Source organism: Pantherophis guttatus, chromosome 1, assembly GCF_059756535.1.
Source record: "Pantherophis guttatus breed Tessera chromosome 1, ASM5975653v1, whole genome shotgun sequence".
NCBI classification, from domain to species: Eukaryota; Metazoa; Chordata; class Lepidosauria; order Squamata; family Colubridae; genus Pantherophis; species Pantherophis guttatus.
The window spans coordinates 336,024,201-336,038,724 of NC_142063.1; the positions used below are offsets into that span (position 1 = coordinate 336,024,201).

Consider the following 14,524-nt stretch of genomic DNA (forward strand, 5'->3'; position numbering starts at 1 on the left):
ACATGGAGACTGCTTGGAAAGATGGTTTAATGGTGGAGAGGATCACATGGTTTGAGTTCCTGAACAGAAAAAGGCCGAGATGCTGAGCATGCCTTGGTTTTATGCCCCCTCTGGCTCTGAACTTCCTGGGGCACAGGAAGGGTATCCTACTTGGTTGTCAGACTCCCACGGGGTGGGGGTCTTAGCCAGCCTTGCTGGCTGATGTAATCTTCTCAGGTGTCATGTGGTGAGTTTCTGTTGCTAGATGGGTCCTATTGTGTTGCAGATGATGGTCCATTGACAAAGGTGGGGGGAGGCAGGAAGCTGCTTTGTCTTTAAAACATGTTTCTCCATTTCTCATACAGGGAAATATATTCTGCCTTTTTAATATTTCCAAAAATATTTCATTCTTCTAGGAGAGGGGTGGGTACTAACTTCCTACAGAAGGAAGGAGGCAGGGAGGGAGGGAGGGAGGGAGGGAGGGAGGGAGGGAAGGAAGGAAGGAAGGAAGGAAGGAAGGAAGGAAGGAAGGAAGGACGGAAGGAAGGGACTGCATGCACAGGTTGTCCACCCCTAACCTAGTCCTAGACTGATGTAGACTATCCTCATCTTTCAACCTTGGTTCCTCTCTTTCTGGATTGATAGAGAATCTAAAGATCTGGCTTGCAAAAATCTAATTGACCACTAGATGACAACAGATAGTTTTACTATATTTCTTTACTGCCACCTCATGGTCATCTAGATTTTTGCAGCTCAAAAAAGGTGGTACCTTGGACTGAAAGCAAGCTAGGTAATGGCCCCTTTTGATCAAGGGAACCTTCACACCACACACACACACACACACACACACACACACACACTCATGCCCACTTATTCCCCCCCCCACCATTCCCTAACAGTAAACATGAGAATTGAATCAGGTAATCATATTTGTACATCTGTATACAAATGCATGTAACAAATGTGCTGAAGCTTGCGTGACAGAAGGAGGCGTTGAGGAGAAGTTATTTTAGATAAGCCTAATAATCTTTTCAATTATCTTGACTGAAAATATTGTATTTTCTTTTCTGGCATTCAGGAGCATTTGGGCATAAAGCACTTGGCTAATTATCATTATCTCTCTTACTATGTGCACTGAAATAGTTTGTCAAATATGTTACTATTTTGTTATTCAGGAAGGCATCCAAAATTGCTTTCCAGCTGTCATATATCTTTGTTGCTGGATAATAGAAGTGGCCAAGGGGCTGGAGTTAATAATCCATCCATCAGGAAGCAAAACAACAACACCCTCACCCTCTCACACAATGGCTGCATTCACACAACCAGCTTAACCTATTACTCATTTCCAAAATAAAGGTTGGTGAGAGGATGGAAAGCAAACCAATTCTATTTCTATCCTGAAGATCCCTCTGTTTTCCCCACAACAGTGATCCCAAGTCATTCCACCTAAAATCTAGCCATTTCTCCATCCAATTCTGATGGTCTGAATTTAAATCTTCAAGGAGTTTGGAAGACATTTTTGAAAGTAGAATGAGACAGAGGTGGTATTCAGCAGGTTCTGACCAGTTCTGGAGAACTGATAGCAAAAATTTTGAGTAGTTCGGACAACCGGTAAATACCACCTCTGACTGGCCCCGCCCCCATCTATTCTCTGCCTCCTGAGTCCCAGCTGATTGGGAGGAAATGGGATTTTGCAGTATCCTTCCCCTGCAGTGGGGAGGGAATGGAGATTTTACAGTATCCTTCCCCTGCCATGCCCACCAAGCCACGCCCATAGAACCGGTAGTAAAACAATTTGAATCCCACCACTGGAATGGGAGCACTTTGCAAGCTGCATGTCGATTTTAAAATCTGCACATACAGGTAGAGAGCTAATACTTGTTATGTGGTTTGTCACAAGGAATGGGTTTTTTTTTTCCTTTTAAAGACCCTGTAATCCATTGCATTGGGGTAAGGTTGGGATGACTGAATGAAACTGAAGCTTTTACTGGCCAAATACCCTTTCTGACACCTATGCAGAGTTTGCAGCAGACAATTACCTATTGTGCCCAGATAGAGTAACATTTGCCGCTGCCTAGGGTTGAACTCACAGCCTCCTGATTATGGGGTAAGAGCCCCACCTCTAGGCCACTGCACCACTCATCACAAGGAATGAATATTTGATGTAAAAGCAAAACAAAATGGCAGCATAAGAGCCAACTCATACAGCAGTGAGAGTTGGAGAATTATCAAGGAGAGTTGGGTGTAGAGGTGTCTTCAGAGTATGGTCCAAAAAGTCAATATGGCATCCACAACATTATACTTGAAACTCTGCCCACTTTTTAATATGCATCGCACATTTTAAAATGGATGGAACTTTGATCTCACCACCACAACTGCCTTCTTGACTTTTTTGGCCATACCTCTATGGACATATCTGGTTTTATATAGATGGAATAGGACCAAGGGTGGGCTTCAAAAATTTTAGCAAGGGGTTCTCTGCCTGCTTGCTGGGTGGGCATGGTCAAAGTGGCCGTGGCCTAGTCAGCCTCCTGCACCATGGGGGGGGGCGCTTTTGCCCTCCCCAGGCTCTGGATGCTTTCCTCGAGCCTCCAGGAGGGCAAAAACAGCCTCCCCAGGCTCCAGAGGCCCTCTGAAGGCTGGAAACCAGCCTTTTCCAGCCTTCCCAAACTTCCAGTAGGCCCATTTTTTGCCCTCACCAAGCCTCCGTGCGTGCCCTGCACTTACCTGCATCCAAAATGGGCCACGTGGGGACTCCTGGGAGGGGCAGGGTGGGTGGGGCCAGCCAGGAGTGGGAATTGGGGGTTCTCCGAACTGCATGGAATCTTAGCTAGAGGTTCTCCCAAACCCCTGCGAATCTCCAGCAGCCCAACCCTGAATAGGACACTTAAGAAATGTGTCTGGTAAAACCAGAATTCAGGAATGCTGAATTAATGAGGATTGATAGAACATAATATTTGTAGCTCAGGATTGATCTGTGGGGTCCTTGATCTTCTCTGAGCTTGGTGCTTTTCCTGAAGACATTTCCTTAGTCAGCTAACGCTGATGATGTTACTTAGTTTGGCAATGAAATGCCTGCAAGAAAACCACCAAGCTCAGAGAGGACCAAGGATCCTACAGAATGTGGATTGAATAGAAAATTATGGGAGATCATAACTGAGATCATTTGGTCATATTGAGAGAATGAATAAGGTTGGAATTGCAAGACCACAGCACAATAGGACAGTCAATTGGTCAAAAGGAAGGAAAAGACCAGGAAAGATGGTGACAGGTGAAGTTGGAGACATCAGATGGAGCTGAGAACATCCTGAAAAAGAAATAGTTAAGAAGTTGAAGGCACAAAAGGCAGTTATGAAGTAGTCTATAGATATGGTACAAGCAAGGATGGTTTGTAAGGGTAGACTGATATGTATTGAATATGTACTTGAATATATCAACTATATTGAATGATGTCAGTATAAATTAGATCAGTGTTTCTCAAACTTGGACAGTTTAAGATGAATGGACCAACTTCCATTGAATTCTGGGAACTGAAAGCCACACATCTTAAAACCATATCTGAGAAACGCTGAACTCAATGGAACTATATTTTCTTTAGTTTTTCTTACCTTTAATTTCTTAACCTTACAATTTCTTCTTCCTTTTCTACATTTTGCATGGTATAACTACAATATGATGGGTATGTAGACTGAATTTATTTATGATGAAGGGCATCTCATCTTTAAGAACTATTTAGTGAGCAGGTGTCATAGCCTGAAATTACTGTAGAGGTAGGGGTTAAATTTGCTGTACATAAATGAGAATTGAATTCTGCTCCTTTCTGTTACAAATTAAAATCAAATTCCAGATTTCTTCATAAGTAGGACAGTGGGGGGAAAAAAATCAAGATTTTTTTTTTAAAGACGGAAGGTAAGAAAAAGCAAAACTGAATATTTAATTCATCCCTATAGGAAGCAAGCCCCATTATTCAAACTAGGGAACAAAGCAATTCCCTACAATGCTGATTAGCAATGCATAGATTAGTATAAATCTAATCAGTTTTATTGGTGTAAGATCCATTTTATCAGTATAAATCTGTTTTATTGGTGTAAATTGAATTCAGCTTGCATTACAAAAATCTGCTCCGGCAGATTTATGTTTTCATTTTTTTTTATTAAGTGCCTAGAGAAAAGAATCATTGGTCTATTTAGGGATAGAGGAGGTTTAACTAGTTTTTGAAGATGTAAGAACATTCTGGGACTCCTTTTTTCCCATAGGAAAATGGTACACATTCTCATAGCAGCATGGTTTGTTTGTTTTTTTACTTTTAATGGCTGCATTTTTTTCAGCAGTTCCTGAAATGACCATGTGACTATGTCACCATGTGTCTTCTTCCCCTTCCCCTTTCTTCTTCTTCTTCTTCTTCTTCTTCTTCTTCTTCTTCTTCTTCTTCTTCTTCTTCTTCTTCTTCTTCTTCTTCTTCTTCTTCTTCTTCCTTTTGTTTCTCCTCCTCTTCCCTTCTTCTTCTTCTTCTCTTCCTTCTCCTCCCCCTCCTCCACCTTCTTCTTCTTCTTCTGTTTCTCCTCCTCCGTTCTTCTTCTTCTTCTTCTGCTTCTCCTCCTCCTCCTTTCTTCTTCTTCTTCTTGCTTCTGCTTCTCCTCCTCCTCCCTTCTTCTTCTTCTCCTTCTTCTCCTCCTCCATTCTTCTTCTTCTGCTGCTGCTGCTTCTCCTCCTCCTCCTCCCTTCTTCTTCTTTTTCTTCTTTTCCTCCTCCTCCTCCCTTCTTCTTAATCATCTTCTTCTCCTCCCCCTTCTCCTCCCCTTCCTCCTCCTTCTTCTGCTTCTCCTCCTCCTTCATTCTTCTTCTTCATGTTCTTCTCCTCCTCCTCCCCCTCCTCCTCCTCTTCTCCTTCTCCTCCTTTTTCTTCTTCTCTCACAATCCCATAAACCCTAGCATGCCAGCACCCCCATCCTCCACTGTCTCTCAGAATTTGGCCAAATTCATGTTCATTGCAACGTTCAGTGAGTCCTATACCATGAGGTGATAGACCAGCTGGGTAATCCTTTTTTTTCCCCCAGTGGGTTCACCAAAGCAGATTGTCTGAGTCCTGGCAAAATTTATTTGTGCAATATTGCCTGATCTTGATGAATGGTTAATTTGATAAGAATTCAATTTAAAAATCCATTTGCTCTGACAAAGTAGCATTTTATTGCTGTTATACTTTCTTCCTCGTGGCTAAAGCATCACTCAGATGGAGACAGCTTTGTTCTCCAACCCTGAAGGTAGGGAAAAAACAGGACATGCATGTCCTTTTCTAAACACTTAACTAAATATTTTAGTAAATGTTATTTTTAAGGGTGTTATCATCACTTTCTTCAGCTGGAATGAATTCTCCAAATTTGAGATTGGCATGAAATGTTGCTTGATTTTTTTTTAAGTGTTCTCAGGTTATTTTAGGGGAAAGATCTTTCTGTCATTTTTGTAATCATTGTATCTTTTAAAAAAAATTCTTAAAGAGAATAGGTTGATTTAGAAGAATTCAAAACATAGTGGACCTCATTTAAAAAGGGAAAGTTCAAGGAAAACCTGGGTATGAATCACTACTCAAAATTTCTGTTATTTGCAGAGGGAGCAATTGCAGGCAACAATCCACTTGGCTGAATTTCTATGGTGTTGGACGGTGGGAAGAATCACCAGGAAGTTCTCAGAGTCAGCCTTTGCAGTTAGCTACGACCGAACATGATTAAACAAATAAGAAATTATGAGGTACACGATTCCACGAAGGACAGCAGTATGATCAAAAAAAAAAAAAATTAAGTTGTTGGTCATAATGGTAAGATTGAAGCTCCATCTGCTTTATATATGACACTGTTAAGTGCAAGAAATCAGGAGCCAGGATAAAGTTCAAAAGTACTATGAGTCTATTTCATGCTACCTATACACAAGAATCTGATTGACTAAACGGTCAAGGCAAATTGGTGCTAAATAAGAGTCAATGGAATTCATGGGGTGGGGGGGAGGCTGGAATGGATCTCTTGTGGAAGCGTTGCGACTCCAAACTAATGATACTGTCAACGGTCTGACTCTCAGGAACTTTGTCATCCCAAAAGCAAAACTTTATTGGATACACCATTTTGGTACTGAAGAATCAAAACCAGCTCTGGTTTTCCCACGCAATGCTTGCATGGTTAAACAATAGCGTCCCCTTCTCCCCACCCACAGATGTTCCCGTTGTCCTTTTGTTTTGAGAACAGTTTTCTTCTTTGTTGGGCAGCTACAGCAGTGACCTTTCTGGGTTCTTGGCTCTCACAGTCTATCCCTGGAGCATCTGCATTCCTTCTCACTCTTCCCTTCCCCCCACCCCCAGTTCTTTGATATGTTAGAATAGTGATAAGACTCAAAAGTTTCAAATGTGGTTCAATCTTGACAGATACATTTGAGCCCACCCTCAGGCTCAGCCTGGTCATCTCCTACAGATGCTGGCTGACTATCTGATTCTGCTTACAATTCAAGGTTCTGTTTATCATGGTTAAAGCCCTGCCTGGTTTAAGGTCATGCTATTTGAAGGACTGTCTTCTCCCTTATTACATCACTCGGCCCCTGAGGTTGGAAAGAAAGGATTTGTTACAGGTCCCATTGATTAGGGATGTATGCCTGGTGGTCCATGAAAGAGGGTCTTCTCGGTGGTGACCCCTTCTCTATGGAACATCATTCATCTAGAGCAGGGGTGTCAAACTCGCAGCTGGCGGGCTGGATGCGTCACACGCTGGCCATTCCCACCCATCCACCCATTTTAGCGAAGGGTTTAGAGTTTGAGTTTAGAGTTTATTGGATTTCTATACCGCCCTTCTCCCAGGGGACTCAGGGCGGTGTACAGCCACATTAAAACACATGAATTTATAAAATTTAAAACCAATTAAAACAAATATATACTATTTGGCCCTCAATTAAAACACACATACACCCACTTAAAATTCATAGTAGGCCAGTCCGGCTTGCTGAAACAGGAAGGTCTTTAGGGCACGGCGAAAAGTACGCAGGTCGGGGCTAAGATGAAGCTCTAGGGGCAGCTCATTCCAAAGGGCTGGTGCCCCCACAGAGAAGGCTCTCCCCCTGGGTGTCGCCAGTCGGCATTGTTTGGCCAATGGCACCCTGAGGAGCCCCTCTCTATGGGAGTGTATTGGCCAGTGGGAGGTTGTTGATGGCAGAAGGCGGTCTCGTATGTATCCCAGTCCTAGGCCATGGAGCGCTTTAAAGGTGGTGACCAACACCTTGAATCGCACTCGGAAGACAAACAGGAGCCAGTGCAGCTCGCGCAGGAGGGGTATTACATGGGCGCACCGAGTCGCACCCATAACCACCCGCACGGCCGCATTCTGGACCAGCTGGAGCCTCCGAGTACTCTTCAAGGGGAGCCCCATGTAAAGAGCGTTGCAGTAGTCCAGACGGGATGTGACGAGGGCATGAGTGACTGTGCGCAGGGCATCCCGGTCCAGAAAGGGACACAACTGGTGCATCAGGCGAACCCGATAGAAAGCTCCCCTGGCTATGGCTGTCATGTGCTCTTCCAAAGACAGCCATGCATCCAGGAGAACACCCAAGTTGCGAGCCCTCTCTGTGGGGGCCAAGATCTCACCCCCAATAGTCAGCGATGGCACCAGCTGACTATACCAGGACGCCGGAAGCCACAGCCACTCAGTCTTAAAGGGGTTGAGTTTGAGCCTGTTTCTCCCCATCCAGATCCGCACTGCCTCCAGGCACCGGGACATCACGTCAAGGGCATCATTGGGGTGGTTCGGAGTGGAAATGTACAGCTGAGTGTCGTCAGTGTACTGATGGAATCTCACTCCGAAACCACGGATGATCTCGCCCAGCGGCTTCACATAAATGTTGAACAGAAGAGGCGAGAGGACAGACCCTTGTGGCACCCCACACACAAGGCGCCTCGAGGTCGACCTCTGCCCCCCTGCCAACACAAACTGTGTGTGGTCGGAGAGGAAGGAGGAGAACCACCGCAACACGGTGCCCCCCACTCCTAACCCCTCCAACCATCGCAGCATGATACCATGGTTGATGGTATCAAAAGCCGCTGAGAGATCTAATAGGACCAGGACAGAGGAACAACCCCTGTCCCGAGCCCTCCAGAGATCATCAACCAATGCGACCAATGCTGTTTCCGTGCTATGCCCTGGCCTGAAGCCCGACTGGAATGGGTCAAGATAATACGCTTCATCCAGGTACTGGGGCAGTTGTCGCGCTACCACACTCTCAACAACCTTCGCCACGAAGCGAAGGTTGGAGACTGGGTGATAATTCGCTAATGTAGCCGGGTCCAGGGAAGGCTTCTTGAGGAGAGGCCTCACCACCGCCTCTTTCAAAGAGGAGGGGAAGTAACCCTCACTCAAAGAAGCGTTAATAATCCCCTGGAGCCAGCCTCGTGTAACCTCACGGGAGGCCAGCATCAACCAGGAGGGACACGGATCCAACAAACATGTGGCAGCGCTAAGCCTCCCCAGAATCCTGTCCATGTCCTCAGGGTCAAACCCCTCCCAGATAACATTCTCAAGATTCCCCTCCATCACTCCATCCGGATCTACCCAATCAGAGTTCAGACCTTCCCGAATCTGAGTGACTTTGTCATGCAGGAATTGCACAAAATCCTCAGCACTGCCCTGCAAGGGTGCTGAAGGGGGGAAAAGTTGTGATACATCATGTAACATCGCACATTTGACACACCTGATCTAGAAGTATGGTTGGCCCTCACCCTCTGGCTTTTCCTAAAGGCCTTAAAGATATGGTTTTGTCTGCAGTAGTTGATGTTGTGTTGTTGCTGTCAATAGACTGTGGGCAGCTTACACTATTTACATCTACACCAGGGGTGAAATCTACTTTCCTTTCCTACTGGTTCGGAAGTGCGCGCTTTGTGCCCTCGCGCAAGCAGAGCGAGTACACATGCGTCACATGCGATTTTGGACTCTCTGCGCATGCGCAAAGCCTTCTGTGCATGCGCAGAGGGTCAAAAACAGGTTACTTCCTGGTTAAAACCAGGAAATAATGACATCCGAGCAGGTGGGAGGAGCTTCGCGCTGCCGCCGCTACGAGTTCACGGAACCACATGCCACCGCTGCTATTGGTTCTCCCGAACCAGTGCGAACCAATAGCATTTCATCCCTGGTCCACACCCTGACATCTACATGTCAGGGTATAGACATAAATGGTATAAGCTGCCCGATGTATGTTGAGTATCCATATAAATTCATTCAATAAATAATAAATTGCACCATTGCAGCCATCACCTTGATACTTTTTTAATCACATCCCTTGGAAACGCTTGCATGGCAGTGATTATGACTGAGCACTGATAAAAGTATTTAATATAAGGTCAGGAGGAGCCACAAAGGCTGTCAGAAATATCAAGATGGTATCTGCAGGTGCATGATCAAAGCCCTGCTTCGTTTTATGCATGTTGTGGTCATCATATGGATTTTTTTTTTTTTACGAGACCCAATGCCCACAGCTAAGGAGGCATCCCAGATACAGAGTGAAAGTTGTAGCACAGCTGTAAGCATCTGTTTTTTCATGCAGAAAACCAGCTAAGTTCCTAGCCTCTCAAAGTAGCATTAAGAAAACTCTTGTGTGCAATTGTGGTTTGCTATTGTTACTGTCCAGATAATGCCAGTGCTGATGGATTTTTTTTATTGTTGTTCTTCCATGCACTCTTTTGAGTTATATAACAGAATTGTAAGAAGGTTTTCTTTCTTTCTTTCTTTCTTTCTTTCTTTCTTTCTTTCTTTCTTTCTTTCTTTCTTTCTTTCTTTCTTTCTTTCTTTCTTTCTTCTTTGTTTTTGGAAAATGCCCTTTTTCTTCTGTTATTGAATTTTCTTCTATCAGAATCTTCTGATAGAATCAAGATCATGTGAAATGTTAATACCACTTTATAATGCTTTGGTAAGGCCACACTTGGAATACTGCATCCAGTTTTGGTTAAAAAAAAAGATGTGGAGACTCTAGAAAGAGTGCAGAGAAGAGCAACAAAGATAATTAGGAGACTGGAGACTAAAACATATGAAGAACAATTGCAGGAACTGGGTGTGTCTAGTTTAATGAAAAGAAGGACTAGGGGAGACATGATAGCAATGTTCCAATATCTCAGGGGCTGCCACAAAGAAGAGGGAGTCAAACTATTCTTCAAAGCACCTAAGGGTAGGACAAGAAGCAATGGATGAAAACTAATCAAGGAGAGAAGCAACCTAGAACTAAGGAGAAATTTCCTGACAGTTAGAACAATCAATCAGTGGAACAACTTGCCTCCAGAAGTTGTGAATGCTCCAACACCAGAGGCTTTTAAGAAAAGATTGGATAACCATTTGTGTGAAGTGGTGTAGGGTTTCCTGCCTAACCAGGTGCTTGGACTAGAAGATCTCCAGGGTCCCTTCCAACTCTGTTATTCTATTCTATTGTTACAAATGCAATAAAAAAATATACTTCATGGAGGAAAAGGGAGACAAATTTCCCTGCCATTCCCGTAAGAACCTTTGTCCTCTGCAAAAATTGGGAGGAAGGTGATTATTTGGAATGGGTGGAAGTCCCCAAAGAGAGATTGCTTACTTAATTGTAAACAATGCAAGAGCCTAGGCAATTACTGTCAGCTTTGTGGAGTAAACCAGATGGGAATCACAACTAGATGAGCTAATTCTACTCTACCATGAAGCTACATTGACAGAATTTTGCAAATCTGCAAAGTATAATCCTCCTCCCGCCCCGTCTCCTTTACTGTCCATGAAACTTGGGAGGGTCCCTTCTGAGCCTGTTTCTCCATCCATTATGTACCTACAGGCTACACCTCTTTTATCTGATTGTTTCCTAGACAGAATTTCCCCCCCCCCACCCTCCAACATCATACTACATAAATTACTTAATCCAATATTACCCAGTCTGTCCCAAAAGCAAGTGGACTTGGCTTTTCTTGGTTTCTAGAATTCTCATGTTTGGCAGGGGAATTTTGGAAGCTGTAGTCCATGCAACTAAAAGCTACCAACCCTGGGAAATGTTGCTCAAGTTCATTCCTTTACAGTTCACGTTCAACAGTTCAACTTTAAGAGCCGTGGTGGCACAGTGGTTAGAATGCAGTATTGCAGGCTAATTCTGCCGACTGCCAGTAGTTCGATTCTGACCGGCTCAAGGTTGACTCAGCCTTCCATCCTTCGGAGGTGGATAAAATGAGGAACCAGATTGTTGGGGGCAATAGCCTGACTCTGTAAACCACTTAGAGAGGGCTGTAAACCACTGTGAAGTGGTATATAAATATTATTGTTATTGCTAACATCCAACAAGTGTGAAGCCACTGGAATTCCTATTTCTAGCACAGTTGTTGCTGTGCTGGAAGGGGTTATTGCTCTTTTATTGATCTTGTGTTGGGCTTTTATCCTTGTAAGCCACAATCAATCAATCAATCAATCAATCAATCAATCAATCAATCAATGCTTTTAAAAATAATTTTAGAGGCAGATAAGTAAAGAAAACATAATTTAAGAAACATTTTTTGAAAAGTGATTGCATTACAAGAGGAGCCCTTGTGGCACAGTTGTTAGAATTGCAAGCTGACTCTGCCCACTGCCAGGAGTTGGATCCTCAAGGTTGACTCAGCCTTCCATCCTCCCATGGGTAAAATGAGGACCCAGATTGTTGTAGGCAATATGCTGACTGTAAACTGCTTAGAGAGGGCTGTAAATCACTGTGAAGCAGTATATAAGTCTAAGTGCTATTGCTATTGCTATTTTGACTGGGCTATAAAGCAAGGGGAAAAAAAGAACTTCCTTCATTTGCTTTATTATTATTATTATTATTATTATTATTATTATTATTATTATTATTATTATTGTTATTATTATTATTATTTAATCATATTTCTATGCTGCCCACTCTCCGAGGACTCTGGGCGGCTTACAACAATCGACAGTATACTAAATAGCATATTGCCCCCAACAATCTGGGTCCTCATTTTACCCACTTCGGAAGGATGGAAGGCTGAGTCAACCTTGAGCCAGTGAGATTTGATCTGCTGATCTGCTGAACTAGCAGTCAGCTGAAGTAGCTGCAGTACAGCACTCTAACCACTGCGCCACCTCGGCGCAGTGGTTAGAGTGCTGTACTGCAGCACCTCAGCTCCATATTTTCTTGAAAAGGATTTTTTTTTTACCCGTGAAAAACTTTCCCCCTCTTTGCTTCCACCCACAGAGGGAATGTACATTGTCAGGCTTCTTCCTGCCCAGATGTTTCTCCCCATTGCAAATTTGTACACAAGTGCCAACAGAACGTTCTTTGGGGGAAGGCAGAGATGCTCTTGTGTGCATCTTGGAATGACTCACATAAACAACGCAGATTGCATTTGAGCTTTGCATTTTGAGCTTAGAATACAGAATAAAGATTGCAGGTAGTCCTTGACTTATGACAGCTCATTTAGTGAGTTGCGAAGATCTACTGTACGTTTTATATGTTGAGCAAGGAATTCGATTCTGGTGGTCTACAATTTCCAGAGTCCCCACTCACCCACCCTTCCCATAATTAGACAAGTAGTCCTTGGCTTACAACAGTTCATTTAGAGACTGTTCAAAGTTACAATATCCCTGAAAAAAAGTGATCTATGATCATTTTTCACACTTATGATCAGAGGTGGTATTCAGCCAGTTCGGACCAGTTTGGATGAACCTGTAGCTCCGACAATCAGCTGGCCCGGCCAACCCGCCCCCACCCTATCCTGTCCTTTATTTCCTGCTTTCTAGCTCATCTCAATCGCACAGCACAGCTGATTTCCCTCACCCTCACTGTTCTACCTACTGTTGCTGACTTGGAAGGTAAGCAGCTGAGCTTCTAAATGCTCGATTTTCAGGATGAAGCGCGCGCTCACCGAACTGGTTGTTAAACTGGCAGACTCCCACCACTGCTTAGGATATCCCCATGATCACATGATCAGAATTTGGATGCTTGACAACTGAATCATATTTATGATCCACTGCAAATGAATAGTTGCAGTGTCCCAGGGTCATGTGATCACTTTTCGCAGCCTTCTGACAAGCCAAGTCAATGGGAAAGCCAAGATTCACTTAACAACCATATTACTAACTGAACAACTGTGTTAATAATTTAACAACTGCAGGAATTCACTTAACAACGGTGGCAAGAAAGGTTGTAAAATGGGGCAAAATTCACTTAAGAACTTTCTCATTTAGCAACAAAAACTATGGGCTTAATTGTGATTGTAAGTCAAAGGCTACCTGTACAGAATAAGAGTATCAGTGGGGACCTTGGAGGTCTTCTAGTCCAACCCCCTGATCAAGCAGGAGACCCTAAATCCAGGGGTGAAATGCTCCCGGTTCGGACCGGATTGCCCGATCCGGTAGCGATGGCGGCAGGTGGTTCGGAGAACCGGTAGCAAAAATCCATGCACGCGCCCGCCCCACCCCATGCCCAGCTGAGCTGCACAATCATCAGAGGCTTTTTTTTTTTTACTTTTAAAAGCATTTTTCTACAACCTCTTCCGACGAAAAAATGGTTTTAAAAGTTTTTTAAAAAGCCTCTGATGATCATGCGGCTCAGTTGGGATCGTCAGAGGCTTTTCAAAGCATTTTTTTCTGCAACCTCTTGGCTGAAGAGATGGTAAAAAAATGCTTTGAAAAGTCTCTGACAATCCCAGCTGAGTGGCCTGATCAGCAGAGAGGTATTTACCTCTCTGTGGTCAGGTAACTCAGCTGGGATCGTCAGAGAGACTTTTTAAAAAATACCTCTCTGCCAATCAGGCAACTCAGCTGGGGTCATCAGAGAGGTATTTTTTAAAAAGCCTCTCTGACGATCCCAGCTGAGTGGCCTGATTGGCAGAGGCTTTTCAAAGCATTAGAAAAAATGCTTTGAAAAGTTAAAAAAAAAAAAAAGTTGGCCACGCCCACCCAGTCACATTACCCCTCACACACCAAGCCATGCCCACAGAACCGGTAGTAACAAATTTTACATTTCACCCCTGCCTACATCATGTGATATGAATTACAACATCCACATAGGCTGTAACACTGAAGTTGAAGAAGAAGCTGCTTGAAGCAAACTCAGGACCCCAATTCAGTTTCCACTAAACTGATCTTGAAAGCAAGAATAATAAAAAGTGTTGGACTGAAAGAAATGATAAGTCATTAAAAAAAACCAATCAGACCATCAAATATTAGGTCTTCTATATCAAACTTAATTTCCTCTCCCTCTGATAACATTTGCAATGAATTACTTATTTAACAGAGAGCCGAGAACTTCGCATATTGACATTTTAAACATTTCTCCCCTGATTATTTGATACCATTTTCTGGCCGCTTCCTTTTTCGTTAAGCAGTGTGCTGCAGGCAGAATTTTAATTATCATATTTATGCAAATTATGTTTGTATAATCATATTTGAAAAGAGTCGGTGGATCAGATTTTCCGAGCAATTTATCTAAATGCAAGCCTTAAACTTTTCCCCTTGTCATTGTCTGGAGTGCTCGCCACCCTAATTTGTCTTTAAAAATATTGTGTATGTCTCGCTTCCTT

The 14,524-nt window shown here is 43.5% G+C and overlaps 1 long non-coding RNA gene across 2 annotated transcripts in view; it reads left to right on the plus strand.

Annotated features, from left to right (window-relative positions):
• Window positions 1–14,524, plus strand: part of LOC148116988 (uncharacterized) — a 131,790-nt gene that overhangs the window by 27,052 nt on the left and 90,214 nt on the right. For both annotated transcript variants that reach the window (XR_015731624.1, XR_015731623.1), the window contains exon 2: window positions 5,585–5,791. This is a non-coding gene — a long non-coding RNA (uncharacterized LOC148116988). The remainder of the gene's footprint in view (window positions 1–5,584; window positions 5,792–14,524) is intronic.